Source organism: Myotis myotis, unplaced genomic scaffold (assembly GCF_014108235.1).
Source record: "Myotis myotis isolate mMyoMyo1 unplaced genomic scaffold, mMyoMyo1.p scaffold_m19_p_8, whole genome shotgun sequence".
NCBI classification, from domain to species: Eukaryota; Metazoa; Chordata; class Mammalia; order Chiroptera; family Vespertilionidae; genus Myotis; species Myotis myotis.
This window is the reverse complement of record NW_023416390.1, coordinates 17,892,652-17,908,138: the sequence shown is the minus strand read 5'-3', so window position 1 is coordinate 17,908,138 and position 15,487 is coordinate 17,892,652. Positions and strand designations below refer to the sequence as shown.

General features: G+C 39.8%; 1 long non-coding RNA gene across 1 annotated transcript in view; it reads left to right on the top strand.

Moving 5' to 3' along the window:
* Positions 1-15,487, top strand: part of LOC118662156 — an 88,271-nt gene that overhangs the window by 48,461 nt on the left and 24,323 nt on the right. The gene's annotated exons all lie outside the window — the stretch shown is intronic.

Genomic DNA, 15,487 nt, shown 5'->3' with positions numbered 1-15,487 from the left:
CTAATAAATCAGGCAGCATTGGAGAACGTCAGATTCTAGACCCTGACCACATGTATTTGAGCCCTTGCTCTACTACTTACTAGCCGTATAACCTTGGGTGAGTTACTTCAGTTTTCTCATCTGTAAAATGGGCAAAAAGTACCTATCTCATGGGATTTTGCAAAAATCATATAAATTAATGTGCATAAACTGCTTAGGTGCAGGGTATACAGTAAATGCTAAATATATTCATTCATATTTTAAATGTGGTCACTACTGGTGAACACCAGTACAGAAAAATGAATGAACTATTTAAGACCACAAAGAAGGTCACCTAAAATTTAAAGCACCAAAGGTAATCTTCAAGAACACCTTTTGAATAATTCCATGGGCTATTTCACATGTTTTGTGCAAATGGCGCTCATGGAATTGTGCAGCTGGACTCTGGTGGGCTTTGACTTTCTCTCTGTGTTTCCCTGGCCTCCTGTTCTTTTATCTTGCTGCTCTTGTTGGTTTTTTTGTGTTTTTTTCCTTCTTTCTCCTTCACAAATAATGAATATTTTTACTGTTATGGTTTGTATTGATTTTTTTCTGGCACCAGTGAATACAATACAATATATCCAAGGACAGTTGAAAATGAGAACAAGTGTATTCTTTCCTCACTGGTTACTCACAGATCTGACTCCTGGGTGGTTAGAAGTGCAGAAATTAAGATACGAACCCAAGTGATTAAATCCCTCCAGAATTGGATGGAAAACTTACCTAAATTGCTGTTGTTGCTGCTGTTGCTGAACCTGTGTGGAAGTTACCAGTCTTTTAAAACAGTTCTTTCTGTGCCTTTTTCTTTTAAAGACGAAAATCAAACCAACTGGCAATTATTGAGCATGTACTATATGGAAAAGGCACTACATGGATATGCGATTACAAGAGAGACATTAATCAGAGAGATAGTGCGGAAGCCCTATGTTAACCATATGAATTGATGTAGTTAATTTTTCCCTTCAGAAAATTTTAAGTGCACTTTATTCAGAAAATGAAAGATTATTACACAAGAAAAATAGAAATCCATTTCAATGGAAACTGAATTTCTATGAAAATTCAATGGAAACCAAATTTCTATGAAAATATACAAATTCACTAATAAATTAAATCCCTGTTTGTTTGTTTTTAAAGGCCCAGATGTTAAATACTGGGGCTGGAGAGACCCCTAGCTTTTCTACAGAATTTTAACCTACAAACAGTCCCAGCCAAAAAGCCTGCCAAGAGGATTAATTCCTGAGTGGAGTTTTCCAAGCTCTTACAATAGCAACATCAACCATCTCTTCTGCCTCCCATGGGGGAAAGTTGTGCCAAACATGCTCTGTTGCTATCTGTCTGTGCTCTGCCCAGCCCTTGCCTAGCCTTCTGTCATTGGTCCAAGTTAAAACAAATCAGCTCATACTGAGAGGAGCCAGGCATTTTCAAAGCTCCATGCATATTATCTAGTCTCCTAGGCCAAGGTGGGTTCTTCTGGTTTACAGATGAGGAAACTGAGGCACCTAGAGATTAAGGACTCGCCCCAAGTAGGAAAAGCAGAGCCAGAATTCAGAGTTCGACCACGCAGCCACAGTTTCTGGTCCCCTGACCGCCTCCCCCGACCCCATCCCCTTGCTGCACTGCTACACAGTGTGAGTGGTCTCAGTGGGCATATGGGGCACGTGTTTATGTCCTAACTTTCTTGTCAAATTCAATGCAGTTTCAAAATTTTAGGAGATTAGAAAAAGACTATAATTGAGCACCTGAGTTTGATTAATAACTTTTCACAAAGTCGGCCTCTCAGTGGTCTCGTCCCCCTGGACGAAACAGGTGAGTCTCTATCTGTGAAGAGGTGGCCCCAGAATCCCACAGTTTAGAGAAAACTTATTATTGGTTGCTTGGGATAGAAAGTGAGACCCTGAGGGCACAACCTCTGTGAAGGGGCCTACTCCTCAGCTTGAGAAAAGGAGAAGTAGTTGTCACTGCTGATGAGAGGAGGGAGGGTGGTGGGGTGAGTGTGCTCGAAAAAGGAAAACAGTAACATCAAACGTCTGAGAACTGCATGCTGGGAACGACATGGCTGAAAGAGCAAGCAAAAATTCACCCAGGATTTCTGGGGTATGGCGGGGTGCAGGGGAGGAGGTTGTTTGTGTAAAAAGGGATATTTGAGTAGGTAAGCGTGGGGCTTCTTAATGTTTGATTTGAAGGTGTTTGCATGGTTTCAGTGTATACCCTATTAACCCCTCCCCAGCCCTACTGTGTACACTGGGTCCCATCCGTACATCTCTGATGATGGGAGGAAGTGTTTGGTGGGGATCTGGAAAGGGCAGATTCCCTGTGGTTATAAGAGACCTTAGTAGAGACGCTGGAGCAGAGAAGCCGAGGAGCTCATGGGAGATGGTACCCTGTAGAAAGTTGCAGAAATCACAGGAGCAGCCCTAGATATACACAGTTCTTGGAACTGGGGGAGTTTGCACAAGCATCATCTAAATTTCAAGGGACAGGGTGGCCCCAGCTGTCGTGGATTTAGTATGTCTCCTAATCTGTGTGTACTTCCCCTCCCTAAGCACCCAGAGTTCTCATGGAGTCACTTATTCAGTGCACTCCAAATTTAGCTTTACCACTTTCTTGACTGCCTGGTGAAGTGATTCATTGTCTATTTTTTATGTTCTATATTTCCTTGACCCTTTATCATAGTTGCTTTTTTTGTCTTTGTCAAGAAAAAGAGAGAGAGAGAGAACAGTCGTTTTTATTGGTGAACCTCTCCTTAGAATCTTTAATTTTTTTCCTGGAAATGACCTGGGGCTCCTTGTACACAAACACCGAAACCAAATAGTCATATTATCACTGTGTTCCTAACTATAGAGACTCTTAGCATGGGTGTGGGTTTACATAACAGGGAAACTAGCATTGACCTGGTACAAATGCTAATTAAATGTTGAAAAAAATTCAAGGATAATGCTGCAGTGATGCAAAGGTGCCTGTGTGTGTGTGTGTGTGTACGTGTGTGTATGTCTTAATCATCTACATATGCTGGACAATGGATACAAATTTCAGGTCCACAACACGGGGAGGGGGGAGTTTAGATCAGTGGATAAGAAAGATGGCTCCCTCTTCCAGGGAAATCGGTGACTCACTCTGTGACAATGCATAAGTCATCTGCTCTCTATGTTCTGTCCTCCACCTTGAAAATGGGGACTGGAACACTTGAGAATGTCAGTACTCAACAACTAACAACATCTCCAAGATGCGTGAGAGGCATATAGTAAAGTGTGTGCATCCTTGGAAGGAAGGATTTGAGTTTGGGTAGAAAATTTTATGTGAAAAACTAGACTTTTAAAACTTTCTGTGACTCTGATTCTGTGATCCTAGCTGAAAAAGTGAAAGCAAAATCATACCTCACAACAAAACTAAAAGAAAAATTCAAATTGTACTGAAAAGGGAAGAGAATAGAATGGGGGGAAGAGGTGAGAAAAGAACAAAACCACTAATATTCATCAAGGAAAGTATGTCTGAACTTTTCTTTTTAAAAGAGAATTGCTAGACCACATTCCAGCTTTTGCTGCCTCCAAATGTAAGTGTTAAGTCACATCTCCAGGGACACCTGCATGGTTGGGACAGATCAGCATTCAAGGCACTGGGACTTGCAGATATAAGAAGCCTCACTGTCTTTGTTCTTTCCCCTCCCCCCACCTCTCCTCACCCCCATTTTAAATCATTGGCAGATACTCTTTAAACGGGATATGTAAAAATGAAGGAAAACCAATCTAATTCACTTTTTCTTTTTGCCCTTTGGGATAATATTTCTTGTAGAAAATAGAAGTTTCTAATGCTGGTACATCTGATTCAATTAAACAAATACTTTCTGCTTGCTCACCAGCAAAATGAGGAAGCTGCCTGCCCACAAATTCTCTAAAGGAAGATTCAGAAGAAAAGGGAATTGCAGTTAATCCTTTCCCAGGTCACACCTAAAATAGGTCTCTGCTAATAGGGAAGTTACTTGTATTTAAAATATAAATATACTTTAGAATAGGTTGAAGGAATCAAAGATGCAGGAGCAGAGTCAGAAATTCAATCCCACCTTAAAGGGATTGACAAATAAGGATAGAATAGTATTTTCCAAACCATGTCAGAGGGTCTGAGAGCTTCTATTAGATATTCCCAGAGAAGTAAAAAAAAAAAACAAAAAAACATAGATGTTCCTTCGTTAAGTACTTCTGAGCAAGGTGGAATTAAAGTTACTGCCTTCTACTACATAACTTTGGAGTAATTAGAAGGCTAATATGTATTACGCATTTCCAAGAAAGGGTTGTGTAGAATAAGCAGCAATTTTCAAACATAAAGCAATTTGGCAGTACCAAATAATATCTCATGTATTTTGAGAAAAGGAGGTGGGAAAATGTTGGCATGGAACAAAATTGCTCTTGAAGTTTGGTCTAAGTTTTCTGAGTAGGGTATATCATGTTGTCAATATCTAAATATATTGATAGCGTGCCCAGTACACACTTGCCATTCAACTTTATTTACTTCTGGTCATATGTGGATTTAATATTTATGCTCAGATGTCCATACTTCTTGACACAGAAATGTAATCATTTATGACCCTGCTCCAATGTGTAGTGAACAGTGAAGCCAAGAAAAAAATCCAAGTTTAGTTTTACAGAAGAGGCCAGTCACTGAGCCCTGAAGGCGAGGACGTTAAATCAAAGCTCAGTACAAAGTTTGAAAATGTTCTTTTGTGTTTACAATGGGCACATGGTGTTTGAGAAAAGTCACAATATTTTTTTCCCCTCTAAAGGTGTATACATTGGGGGAAAATCTGCTTTGTTTTCATAATGTAGAATCTCAATTATTTCCTAAACAGCCCTGTTCCTCCGTTTGGACCTCTGTGTTTGTCTAGTTGTGTGTGACCACCCCAGTGGTTTTGTTTGTTTGTTTGTTTGTTTTTTGTCAATTCCATACCTATCCTGGTGATATATTCTCTCTTTGTGGTAATGGCATTCTGTCCCTGTCTAGTTAAGATATGTTGGAATTTGGCACTTAAAGGTAAAGCTCCATATCAGCAATAGGTGATTCCGTAGTAAGCCATTGATGCACACTTTAATGAACTGCAATTATTGCCAATTGTGAGAATAATGGGGAAAGATATTGATATGTCAAGCAACAGATATTGAAAGATCCCAACTTAACCATCGCAAATAACTACTCTTTAAAAACAGAAGAAACCAGACTTACTAGGAAGGGAAGAAGACAATGAGCAGAGTACAAGAGCGAACTTGTACCTGACTTTCCTGGGTCATGGCATCCAGAATATGAGGGACACAGAACAGTTGTATATGAGGCAGGAAGACTGCAAACGAAATTGCCTCATTCATGATTGTAGTCATATTTCCCAGAATCAAAATTCAAGAAGGATGTTGATTCCCGCCGTATGGATCTTTCCCCTTCTATTTAGTTTTGTCCTCCTTGTCAACCAGGCAGAAATCGCTCCAGCACAGGTGAGCGATACGGGCTTCGTGCAGCACCTCATCAGTCATGTCGGACACACCCCGCAGCGATTACCATTCTGATTCAGGGCAGGATAAAAAGTTCAGTGCACAATGTGGTGTGTGGGGAGGCGATCGGGAAGCATTCACCATACCGCTCTGGCAGAAACTGTTTTGTGCATGTGTCAGCGATCTCTCAGGTACATGAAAAACCAGCTTTGCTATCCCTTGATATGAGATTAAATTTTTTTATTATTTCTAGCGCATTTACCATTGTAAGTTGGACAAACATTATCCCTGTTTTTCAGCTGCAGAAACTGAAATGCTGAAAGGTTAGGCAACGTTCACAAAGTTACACAATGAGTCATTTTCCGAATCAGGAAACAAATTGGAGGCTCTGATTCCCTTTTCCCTGACTCTACCGGCCGGCAGCAGTCATTTGACTCTATTTACAGAAGTATTTTTTCTTTATTGTCCTGCAATGGGCACTGTACAGACTTTTTCAGGCTTAAAATATACAAAATGAAATATGTTTTAGGAGCAGTAGAATTCGCATCAATTCATGTAACAAGTTTTTTTAAGTTTATTTTTATTGATCACAGAAAGAAGGGAGAGGGAGAGAGAGACAGAAACAACAATGTTGAGAGAGAATCATTGATTGGCTGCCTCCTACACACCCCCTACTAGGGATCAAGCCCACAACCTAGGCATGTGCACTGACCAGGAATTGAACCATGACCTTCTGGTTCATAGGTCAATGCTCAACCACTGAGCTATGCCAGCTGGGCACAAGTTTTATTGATAATGTCTAGGGCCCAAAGTTTTCAGTCCTAATTTAAACTCTACTCATGGTTTGGAAATATGCACATAATACCTCTTCACTTCTGGTAAAATGGGAATAATTATTCCTACTACAGATTTTATTTTAAAAATGATTATATTGCATGACATATTTGAGCTGAATGGATGGAATGACTGATTACAATTTTTAAATACCATATCACTCTTCCCCTTTCTAGAAGAAATTTAAATTTCTTATGAAGAGTTCTAAAAAATAGTATCTAATTGTAGCATATGTGTGTATACTTGTAAAAATACTTCAGAACTATGTGCCATATTACTTCCCTAAACACTTTTGCATATACTGTCATATTTAGTCCTGTGACAACCACTTCCATACTCTTCCTCGTAGGGAATTAACGTCTAACCAAATGACTGTTGCTTGAAGTTTCTTGGGTGTCACTCATTAACATTGCTGTCCTCAATATTATGTTTATCTTCTGTCTCCAGTTATATCCCTTTCCATGGTCAGAAATCCAAAATGGAATTCACTAGCACCCTGAAACTTTTTCTTTTCACAGGCTGCTGAGTTTAAAGGGGCTCCCCCAAATAGTAAAGAAAAAAACAAAAAGCACACAAATATAGAAATGACAAAAAACATAACAGAAGCCTCGTTTACACACTGCTGGTTTCTGATTCGGTTACAGCTAAGGAGAACTCAGCCCCAATAAGATTCCAAATGCCACTTTGAAGAATGGACAGTCCAGCTCTCACCTGCTTCCTGTTTCCCTGGAATTTTCACATTCTAGTTTCTGGCCTCATTCCACATGGGGGCGCCATCAAATGAGCCCCCAGAGACGCTCCCTTCTAGATGTCCAAGCCCTCTGTTTCCCTGGATAGTGAGTGATGATAGAATTCCATCTGCCTCATTTGCCCTAAAAAGAGACAAGAGGTTGTAACCACCTTCGGGTCAGTGGAGGAGAACAGCCAGCCTCAGAGAGCCCCTCGCGGTGCGAGCAGTGGTGGTAAAAACGAGACAACCTCATAGAAACATAAGCGGAGGGAAATGCCATGAGCAGTGTGGCTTCCACCCATCTCTCCACCAAGCTGCTGCTTCCATGACGATGGGTTTCTAGATTTGGTTTTAGTGAAGGAAAAGGTTGCCTTTGTAAGTTGACACATGAAGGGAGAAAGAGAACCTCAGAAAGGTGAGTAACTTGCATATAAGCATGAATTGATAAAGCCTGAATTTGAATCCTTGTGCGTTGAATGGGAAGGCCCTTTTCTCAGCTTCAGGTTGCAGTGCTTTTGTCAAGTAAGTGGTCAGTCCTGTGGGTCAAGAGGACATAGCCACCAGCTAACTTCCAGGGAACTCTGAAACAAGCCACTCTTCCAGGACCTTTAGCTTAGAAAATATCTTCAATGAAGAGCTATCCATAGGAAGGGGAAATTAACTAAAATTTGGCTAAAAAAAATTAAAAAGTAGCCCAACCAGTGAGTCTCAGTGGTTGAGCATCGACGTATTAACCAGGAGGTCATAGCTTGATTCCCAATCAGGGCACATGTCCCGGTTTCAGGCTTGATCCCCAGTAGGGGGCATGCAGGAGGCAGCCGATCAATGACTCTCATCATTGATGTTTCTATCTCTCTCTTCCTCTTCCTCCCTCTCTGAAATCAATAAAAACATATTTAAAAAAATAAAGTATAATAAGAAAAGAAATGATGAGCATGAGACATACAGTAAAATATATCATCTCATTAAAAAATACCCCTACATATTAGCATCTTCCTCTAAATTCTTAATCTGACCTTTTCTGAAGACCATACAAATGTCATATATCTCATCAATTCTCCTTATTTGCAGTAGTTCTGGTCTATAAAATTTCCCGGAATACTAAACCATTGCTCCTAGGGGAAATACAGGATTTGGTTCCTATAAGCTTCATAACATTTTTAATCAGCCAATTGGTATATAATCTTGTTTAGTGTATGTTTCTGTGTAAAGGCACCTTACTGGATATTATTGTTGGCTGATGAGCATTAAACTCAGAGTCGATACCTTCCTAACTCTTGTTTGAACAGAACTTACCTAACCCCCATATTTTCTCCAGAAAGCACATCAGAGCTGTCTTTCACATAGAAATGGTAGACAGCTCTTCATCTCTGGGCTTGGGGTTCATTTTAAACATTGATTCCCAACAAAAAGCAAAAAAAAAATGTGACACTAAACTCACCACAGAAGAGACACATTTATAGTGTGAGGGCTGATACAAGAATGCTTTCTGAGGTGACTCAAATTTGTTAACTGCTCTGCCCATGGCCATGAATGACTACAAAGCACTGTGATTATTGATTTTTGGGTAACAAATAAAATTTAGTGAGTAAGGGAATTCACAAAGAGCACCTGCCAATAATGAGAAACAACTGTAAATGCAAACAAAGAACCCCAAACCAGTTTTAATCCTGTGGCGGGTTTCATTCCTATCCACACTGAGACATCAATGGACTTCATCTTTGTCTTGAGAAACTTGGTGACCAATGATTAGTGTAATGATTAACTTTGCTTCAGTCTGTACCATTTCAAATTTGATGATGTGTTTTCTACTAAAGTTCTAAAGATATACCAATTGAAATATAATGAATATTAAAATCATTGTGTCACAAAATTAAATCACTGGGAGGAATAGCGAAATGAATGTTAATAATGTATCATAGTAGGGCCAAGATTGGAAAAGGGAAAGAATTGGAAGATGGTTTTGCATGTATGCCAGACTTTCATTTCAACATAACTGTTGCTGTCATGTCCTCCCACGAGTTTTTTCATACCAAGTGCTACAATCCCACGCAGTCCACATGATGCTCAGTGCTATTAACTGAAGTGACAGAAAAATAAGTGAGAACAGCAGGGTTATATTTCCCAGTGATTTGGAATTTGTACTTAGAAAACAAGTAGTGAGAAGCATGTAACAGAGAAGTCTGGAGCACAGTAAGCACTGGTGAGTTGGTAAATGGTAGCCTTCACAGAAATTTTATTATCACCCTAGCTGGTGTTGCAAAGTGGTTAGAACATCAGCCCAGGCACTGAAGGATCTGCAGTTCAATTCCCAGTCAAGGGCCTGTACCTGAGTTGCAGGTGGATACCCAAACTTGGTCGTGGAATGTGTGGGAGGCAACCAATCTCACATCGATGTTTCTCTCCCTCCTCCCCCCTTCCTCTGTTCCACTCTATCAAAAAAATAATTTATTATCAACTGGGTTGTTTTTTTTCCCCATCAAAAGTCCATGTAAAATGAACATTGCTACAAATTATACATTCTGGCTCTCTTTGATAGTCTATGGATTGTTGTGTGCTTGATTTATCTAGAAGAGTTTTGGTATCTGTTTAAAGGAAAGATGATGTGTATTAGCGGTATATAGGGGAAGGGCAGTGATAAAGTTAAATATATTGTGTGATACAAACTGATGCTATGAAAGCTAATAATACGGGAAACGGTTCAGCCCCGGGATTGTAGCCCACTCTGTTTGAGTTGCTCCAGGTCTAACAGGAATCTCTCTACCTTCAGGCCCATGAAATTTGAAGTTCAAGAAAATTGAATCCAAGTATATAGCCAAGTCATTCTTCTCACAATTTTTTAACCAATGAATATTATGTGGGAAATTGATTCCATATGTTTTCAAGTCACTTATGCAAGTTGAATAATTAAAATGTTTACTAGTAAGAGCTGCCTGATGTCTTTAAAGTCAGGAAATTATCTTATGCCAAGCAGACAAACTTAAACACCAAAAGGTCAAGCCAAGCTTGAAATTTTGCAACATCCCCAAGTGTAATTATTCTAAAAACACTTAAATGATTGCTAGTTCCCCCTGCTGATTATCATATGGTAGTAAAATAAGGAATTCCTTTCTTCCCTTTTATGTTTGAAAAATCTTTGCCGGTGTGTCTTTCTAAAGTTACCTCCAAGTTATGTTGGATTAGAGCCCAGACTATTAATGACATTTGCAATAAGATCTTGTCCGCTCGTAAAAAGAAAATCATTAAGTTAATGAATGCGTGTGATTCATGTCTAATTAAAAATAAAGCATAATAATAAAGATACATTTTGCTTCAATCATATCTAAATAATTCTAAGAGTTGCAATTACTGTTCCCATTTTGTAGATTTAGAAATCAAGGCCCAGACAGATTAAGTAGCCTGTGAAAGCACATCCTAATTGAATAAGTTAAACTTTGTTGACACACTTTAGAAATACTTGATGAAAAGCATGAATAAAGGAGATAGGAAATACATTTAGTCTAATGAAATACTAACGCAAAGTTAATCTGTTAACTTTTTGTGTGTGGTAGCAAGAGGAGAAGACTTGAGGAAAAATATGAAATGAGGAATACTCATAAATTTACAGTATTTGTAGCATAAAGATGAGTAAATTTGGGGCTGGAAATCCTACATTCAGATTCTAATTCTTCTGCTTATTATTAGCTCTGTGGCCTTGGGCAAGTCACTGGATCTCCCTTATTAAGTGGGAATAATGAGACTTTATAGTTTTGTGAAGATAAAATATCATTTTAAAAGTGTTTTATTATTTAAAAATTACTATGTGCATGTAAAATAATAATGGTGATTACAAAACTATAGAAACAATGGGGAGATCCTACCTATAATGAAATTGAACATCATTGAATCTGAAGCTGTTATTTATTTATTGTACTTGTTAAATATTGCAGTTTAAATTTTCCTCATCCTTACTGTGGAATATAAATTTACCAAATTATAAGACGTAAATTATGTCAGAAAAAGTATAAAAATATTTATGTCTCAGTCGTTGCATCGTTTTTGCAAAAAGGGATAGCCCTAGCTTTACTTTGTGTGCTCTAAGTTTAATCCTTCTTTAATACCTTAGAAAAGTAGTAATTAATTTAATAAGATGGGCAGTAGCCTTTCAAATAAAAAAATTCAGGAGGAAAAAAGAAATAAAATAAGTTATCCAGTTGGAAACAAGCTGATACCTGCCAGGAGGATCCAGGGAAAGCTCCCTATTGCTGGGTGCATTGTGTTTATGCTATAATTAAAAACGGATTAGAAAGAACTAGAGCATAGCACCTCTGATTGCTGCTTGCCTTCACACTCAACTTTAGCCGGTGGCACTCAACTAAGCCCAAACAATCTAGCCTGGTCTGTGGGCTAGGAGTGCTTTGACAAAAGGTGGACAGTTAGTTCCCTTCTCTGAGACAGTTCCAATAAAATAAAGGAAGGGGGGAGTTAGTTTTTTTTTTAAGACAGCAATGCCATATGTCACTAAGGAACTTGAGACATTCTCTCCTCCCTCCTTCTCTTAATGTGATGGCTTGAGCTTTAGAATTGGTAATTCCGAATATATTGGCTCTTTTTACATGCCCTGTTGAGCTTTCAGATACGGTATTTTCCTTCTCTCACAGAACATATGATACTGTGGGGGGGGGGGGGGTGCCTGCTAAACTTTTTAAAGTCCTGGGAGTGTGGGACCTTTTTCTCAGTGATAAGGGGCGAGTTACCTACGTTTTCTCTGAATAGGAAGGCTACCTCTCTGTTCTTTGTCCTCTCCCCACCCCTCCTTCTTTCAAAATGAGTCCCTTTGTGTTTACCCAGACATGGGGCTTCGTGGCAATTAAAAGATTCCGAGGTGGCAGCGGCTCATGCCCCAGCAGAGCAGGATTCCAGCTTTCCATGGTGACACCCAACTTCCCTTCTCCACACCTCCTTCTCGTCCACCAAGACAATTCTAATCCTCCCCCTGCGGTTACTCTGCAGAGGCTTCCAGTCCAGCTCTCAGAAAGAATCTTTCTTAAGCAAATATTTGCCAACGTCTATTTTCCTCTTTAGGGAAGTGAGCAAAGGAAGGGCTCGAGTCTCTTAATCCCCTTGGGTCTCCCTAGTGCAGATGGTGACAGACTGCAGGCCAGGCTGCTGGTGCTGGAGCCCACCTGTGCCGGGACTGACACTTGGCTCCATGGGCTCAAACCTTCAGTGGCTTGATCAGCTACTCATCACAGGGGTGATAATTTGTCCTTATGGCAACCACTGTAAGTCTCTTTCTCTGTATGGCAGAAATCCAGGAACATTCCATGAGGGTTACGACATTTTCCGTTTACAATAATGGGCTTTACCTTTCTCTTGGTTCCATGAACTCTTTAAATGTCAAAGTGATTCACACGGGAGGAATTGATCCTACACTCTTCGGTGAAAAGCTCAGAGATCTATAAGCTGTTTTTTTATTTTTCATGAAATGTCCTGATGCTTATCTTTTGAGGAATAATGCACTCCCTGCTTATCATCATATTATCAGTCTGCGTGTAGCCAAGCAGTTGGATAAAAGGCACAAGGAATGTACAATATTTGGAGAAATTATTTTCTAGAGCTCTCACTTTTCCTACCTGCCTCAGAATCCTGTGAATGACTGTGAAGACCTTCCCAAGAGTTAATTCTCTGTGTCCTTAGCAGATATTTCACTAACCATGTCTTAATTTAAAGGTAGTTGGCAGCAGTATCAGACCAAAAGCAACCTGCCTTCCACAATCTGACTATATTTCCCATAAACATTAATGTGTGGAGGGTCATTCCTTTGAGATGCCTATTTACCCCACCTGAATTCTGAACCACATTTTAAATTACAAAAGAGCAAGTCAGAATATATACACATATATGAAAAAGAACAGAGAGACATTAACACCTTGAGAAAGAACATAATAAGCATTTGAAAATCCATTCACAACTATTTACTGAGAGCTTTCTCTGCTAATACTATCCAGGCCCCTAGCAGGGGCCAACTCCCCCACTTAGGATCTAGATCAGATCCACTCTTGTCTACTTAAGGATATCATCCCAGCAGTTTCTCTCTGTCTTGCCAACATCATCAACATTCCCATCTCTTCTGGATCTTTCTCATCTACCTGAAAACATGCTGTTATTATTCTTCCATCTTAAAAAGCCCTCTTTGGACCAGTGGTACCCCAGGTAATGCTCCATTTCTCCTCCATTTAAGACAGAGTCCTTGGAAATGTTGAGTATATTTGCAGCCTCTAACTTCTCCCACTCTCTCTTGAACTTACTCCAACCAGTCTTTTGCCCCCAGCCCCACTCCAAAAATGACTACTCTTGTCAAGGTCACTAATGATCCTCCTGTTGCTAAATCTAAAGGTAAATTCTTAATCTTAATTTCACTTAACTTATTAGTAGCATCTGACACTATTGGATCTGAAAAGTGTGAGTTGCAATTATGGTACACTATTTTTAAGAGCCGCAGCTTCTACTGCCTCTTATTAATTTATGACCCCCAGATCTACAAGTCCAAACCTGGTATTTGTTGAGAGTATGGATAGATGAATGAATTAATTTTCTTTTCTACACTTCATCTTAGGTGTTTGACCAACAGTATTATTAAATGTGAGGGAAAAGTGGAGTATATAGTCTCTGCTCATTTAACTGCTTTCAGAATTATGTCCTTGTTACAGCTTTATTGATAAGATTCTGAAAAGTGAAGGTACCTCATTCACAAAATAAAAAACACTACAATTTTCTCCTTAGGCTTCATAAACAGTGAAAGTTATACTGTATAGTCTGCCATGCCAATTCTGTAGTATTTTTTTTTTTTTGATCTTGGTGTTTTATTTATTTATTTTTTTAATTAAATCTTTATTGTTCAGATTATTACATTTGTTCCTCTTTTTCCCCCCCATAACTCCCCTCCTCCCAGTTCCCGCCCCACCCTCCGCCCTCACTCCCCACCCACTGTCCTCATCCATAGGTGCACAATTTTTGTCCAGTCTCTTCCCGCATCTCCCACACCCCTTTCCCCCCCAAGAATAGTCAGTCCATTCCCTTTCTATGTCCCTGATTCTATTATAATCAACAGTTCATTCTGTTCATCAGATTATTTATTCACTTGATTCTTAGATTCACTTGTTGATAGATGCATGTTTGTTGTTCATAATTTGTATCTTTACCTTTTTCTTCCTCTTCCTCTTCTTAAAGGATACCTTTCAGCATTTCATATAATCCTGGTTTGGTGGTGATGAACTCCTTTAGCTTTTCCTTATCTGTGAAGCTCTTTATCTGACCTTCAATTCTGAATGATAGCTTTGCTGGATAAAGTAATCTTGGTTGTAGGTTCTTGGTATTCATCACTTTGAATATTTCTTGCCACTCCCTTCTGGCCTGCAAAGTTTCTGTTGAGAAATCAGCTGACAGTCGTATGGGTATTCCCTTGTAGGTAACTGAGTTTCTTTCTCTTGTTGCTTTTAAGATTCTCTCTTTATCTTTTGCTCTTGGCATTTTAATTATGATGTGTCTTGGTGTGGTCCTCTTTGGATTCCTTTTGTTTGGGGTTCTCCGCGCTTCTTGGACCTGTAAGTCCATTTCTTTCACCAGGTGGGGGAAGTTTTCTGTCATTATTTCTTCAAATAGGTTTTCAATATCTTGCTCTCTCTCATCTTCTGGCACCCCTATAATTCTGATGTTGGTACGCTTGAAGCTGTCCCAGAGGCTCCTTACACTATCCTCGCATTTTTGGATTCTTTTTTCATTTTGCTTTTCCGATTGGGTGTTTTTTGCTTCCTCGCATTTCAAATCATTGACTTGATTCTTGCGCTCCTCTGGTCTGCTGTCGGGAGTCTGTATAATATTCGTTATTTCAGTCCGTGTATGCTTAATTTCTAGTTGGTTCCCCAATATAACATCGAGGGTCTCATTAGTTTTCTTGTAGATCTCATTAAGTTTATCGGCGGCTTCTAAACAGTTTTTGAGAGACCTTAAAAGTGTGGTTCTGAACTCTATATCTTCCATTGACAATTTTGTCCTGTTTCTTTGTCTCCGCATTTTGTTATGCTTCCTTGGTGCACCCCCTAGTGGTCTTTGTGCACAGTCTTATAGTTAAACCTTGATTGTTGTAGCTAATACCAGGGAGGGTTTGACCTCCAGGCCAGGTGGCTATGAGAATCAGCTGTGTCAGCAGTGAGAGAACTTCTGTCCTCTAGGGAGGTGCTAATCTAGCCTTTGCCTGAGGCTATCCGGCAAATGCCTGTGTGCAGGGCTTGGGCGGGGCGGGTCGCACAGGATCAACAGGGTGGGCCAGAGAGAGCAGTTATGGCGGCTCTCAGTCCCGTCCCCAGGGGCTCTGCCTCTCTGAGTCCCAGCACCCGCTGCAAAGCTCAGAGAGAAAGCTGCACTCGCTCTGACCGAAGCCAGACAGTTCCGC